This window comes from Cyprinodon variegatus, unplaced genomic scaffold (assembly GCF_000732505.1).
Source record: "Cyprinodon variegatus isolate N-32 unplaced genomic scaffold, C_variegatus-1.0 Scaffold739, whole genome shotgun sequence".
NCBI lineage: Eukaryota > Metazoa > Chordata > Actinopteri > Cyprinodontiformes > Cyprinodontidae > Cyprinodon > Cyprinodon variegatus.
In genome coordinates, this window is record NW_015151192.1 from 22,811 (window position 1) to 26,921 (window position 4,111).

Consider the following 4,111-nt stretch of genomic DNA (forward strand, 5'->3'; position numbering starts at 1 on the left):
ATGTTTTAAGGCCAAAGGCTGCTGTTGGATAAAAACACCTGGCTCAGGGGTTCATGTCCCGATTATTCTCAAATGTCTTTTTGTTTTTATGTAGGGATCAGCAATCTGGGCAGGAAAGTGAAATTATTTCACATAAAACAACCTTTTACATGTATTCATAAAAATTACTCAATTCATCACATGTACTAAGTTGGGCCAAAAAAGAGCAATCCCCACAAGATTTAGGATGATTAAAGTGTCTGAATCATCTTGATATGCTGTAGAGTTCCTTTAAACAGCATTAAGGGATAACCAAACAGATGGAAACATCCCCATCCCTAAACCCCTCTATACTAAAGTTTGTGCTCGACAAAATGCTGGCCGCTAGTTTTTTTTTTTTTTTTTCACCTTGCATTTGCCAGTGGTTTAAACATCAATTGGATTGGAATTGTTTGTTACTCCTGAAAAATATCTCTGATGACTTAGGTCATAGTGAATCCACAAGGCTATGCAGTTCAAGGTTGGTGATTTGCTTTTCCTAGGTGGGGAGCTCCCCAACTTTAATTGGCAGGTTCTCCAAAATCCTTCCTCTTGGACATCCCTCTGCAAACAGAAAAGGCTATTCTTTAGGCTGGAACTAAGGATTGCAAAGCTTTTAATCTGTTGATAATTTTTTTGATTAATCGATTAATAATCGGATAGCCAGAGGTTCCTTAAAGAAGAGCTTTTGTGAAATCAAACCCGGTTAAACTAAAACTTTTCCTCTAAAGGAGTTCTGGATAGAGCATATTGGCAGACAAAAAAAACATTTTTTTTTATCTTAAATGCAAAATCTATATATATCTTTTTTAATTTTGGCATAATTACTGCTGAAAGTGGGTCGCTCTTTCAGCTAAAGGCATGTTTTAGGATCTATACTTCAGTTAACAATTAATCGATTAACAAATTAGTTGCAGATTTTTCAGTAATCGTTTAACCACAATTGAACCAATGAAGTGTTTTAGCCATTCTGTTCTTATTAACACAGTTCACCTATTAGAGAGTGAGGCTATGATTTAATACAAGCAACTTGGCTCTTCATTTATGTGTCTTGTGAAACTGTTGACCCTGACAGTTGGTGTTTGTATAATTTAAACTAGTTTGCTGCCAGATCTAGCTGAAGGGTTATGGATATCCTCATTCATTCATTTTTTTTTAGAGCACAGACTGAAGTCTATTTGGACTAAATCTTTTCAATTGCTGTATTTTCTTAGTGACTGAAAGTCTAGATTTGGCTACCTTTATTTTTAAAATGTGTTCGTTTTTCAACCTTGTTTTGTTTAATCAGCTCATTAGTTATGTCTGTTTGAAGTTAAGTTACAAACTAATGATATTAGGTATTGCTTGCAGTATTCTGCATTTTTTCACCACAACTGAAAATTAATCACTTTAGCTGGTTTAAACATCAGCATGTGGTTTATTGTTGCTTCCCCTTTTTTTGTCATTGAGCTAGGTTGTAACATGCCTCAACTGTGCTAGGCTAATTGGGACGTGCTTTGCATAGCCTCATGCAACGCCTTGCACTGCACTTGTTGATGTAAGACTGAGATGGAGCTGCTGGACCATGAAACCTATTTCATAAATGCCTCTAAACACTGTTCATTTGCTCAGCTAGAGATTTGAAGCTGTAGGCTGCAAAATGATGGCAACTCTACAAACTAAGCAATTAAGCATCTCCTGACTTATGTGAATTTTTTTAGCTTACCATTTTTGGTTATTTTTGACCTTTCGACATATAGCATGTAGAAACTTGGAAATCTACATTTTTCATCTCACTGAGTCAAGCAGTTTTATATTTGTTGTCCAGGCAGATCTTGACCTCCAGTGATGTCACAATCAGATAAAAACAATGATAAGATGCTATGCTTGTTTTAATAACAGATTTAATAAAGTGCTAAATTTTTTTGTGGGGCATCTGTCAGGGTTTAGTTGTGGTTTGGAGGACCCAAATGCAGAGGCAGAGGCTGAGGAGATTTCTGGGGGTTTTTATGGAGCAAAACAGTAAACAAAGGCAGGAATCCAAAAATCCAACTAATAATGAAAGGCAAACCAGAACTGAGAAGACATCTGGGGAAAACCAAACACGAGGAGCCAGGGAGAGACGAGGAACATGGACAACAGCATGGGAGGACAGCAAAGACAAGGAACCAACAAAGAGTGAGAGCAGAGGGAGAGCATATATAGGAGAGAGAGAGACAAAGGGAGGGCTAACGAGCAGACAAGGAACAGGTGTGAGAGGAGACAACGAGGGAGCCAAGGGGAAAGGAACATACACACACAAGAGGGCAAAAGAGGACAACAGAAAAACATGAGAACTAATATAAATCTAGAAATACAACAAAACTGGAATTAGGCCAATAAATCTAGAAAACAAGGAGCAAAGAAAAGAACAGCAGAACCAAGACCATGACAGCATCCAATTTGGTGGTATTAATTGAAATCATTTTTTTTTTTTTTTTTTTCAAAAAAAATAACTATGTAATAACATGGTAATAACATAGCAAGTTATACTATATTACTAGGTAACAAGAAAAACTTTGGAGAATTTTTTAAAGTGCTGTGCTTCAAATTTTAGGCAGACAAGGTAAAGTCAGACGTCTTAGATTTCAAACCATTATTATCAGGTAACTCATTTTTATTTGGCAGACTGCAATAAATTAATGTGTTATTAACTGTTAAAATGCGGTTTATTACTTGGTATGTAATACAAAACCAAACCTAGAATACAGCAAGTCAATCTTCTTAACTAAACTCTTATTTATAAGTAACTTGAGTTCAGTTTTATATAATTGATTTATCTGATTGTAAGTCACAATTTACTTCATTGGTAGGTGGTGGCCAATAATAATATTATGTTGTAACATAATGGTAATCGTCCACCAAAAGTCTCCACTGTTACATAGTCACATACAAATGTAATAATTACATGCAGGTTATTATTTTGAAATGATATACCCTAATCTTGGGGTAATTACCCTTAAAAAGTATTTCTTGTTACCAAGTACTATAGTGTGACTTGCTGTGTTACTACCATGTTATTACATGATTATTGATGTACTGTAAAAGAAAGCATAGCCAAAATATCTTTTTCAGCAGTGGTTTTAATGCTAGAACTCCTTCACAAGTGCCATGCTACCAACTCGCTGATTTTAGTTTTGGATGTAACTACAGCTTTAACCAAAGCGGAAAACACTCTTAAAGCTGTAGCTGCTGTTCTTTTGTCACCTCTTAAATATGTTATTGAAGTACTGCAAAGAGATTTTTGTAGACTGGCCACTGGCCACCATTGAACCATGCCTCTAACAGTGGTTAACTTGAGTCCCAATAAAACAAACAGTCCTTATTTTTACATCAAGTCATGATGTGTTTTCATTCTACAGCTCAAGCAATAATTAGATAAGTAATAGATAGATGTAAAAGTGAAACTAGAACACCTGTTAGTGTCCACAGTTCATTTCTGAAGTAATTAGGAAGAAATTCATTTCGGGCCAGGTTGGATTAAATACACGTTTTCATTGTAATTAATTTAATTATTTTCTAACTTCTTTTTTCTAAAACATTTGTATTTCTTCTTATCACAAGTAGCAGAGGTGTCAAGTAACAAAGTATAAAAATCTTATCTTTACTGGAGTATTTTTAGATTATTTCAATTATCTCTGCTTTTTACTGCTTACATTTTAAATATAGACTCATTAGTTTTGTTTCATTTATGCTAATTTTCATTATGGTCTGTTGGTATTTAAAAAAAAAAAACATTAAAACCATCAAAATAATTTAAAATTTTCCAGACAATTAAGTTGTGGTTGGACTCGGTACTGCACCAATTTCTAGTTTGCCACATACAAAAATTTATCGTTTTTCAAGATGATGCAAACTTAAATGTGATATTATTCATAAAACTAAGAAAATGAAGTATAAGGACGTTATCATCCAGAATTGTAGAAAATGTTTCTATTACAGCATCTGTTCTTAACATTTTTGTCCTGCCTTACTTTTACTTTTATACTTATAAGTAGTTTTAAAGATGATACTTTTACACTTTTACTTGGGTAAAAAGGTTAAGTTGGCTCTAAAAACTTCTACAAAATAGTTT

At 34.2% G+C, this 4,111-nt stretch overlaps 1 protein-coding gene across 1 annotated transcript in view; it reads left to right on the forward strand.

The window, feature by feature from the left end:
• Positions 1-4,111, forward strand: part of LOC107097986 (5-hydroxytryptamine receptor 2A-like) — a 120,900-nt gene that overhangs the window by 18,307 nt on the left and 98,482 nt on the right. The gene's annotated exons all lie outside the window — the stretch shown is intronic.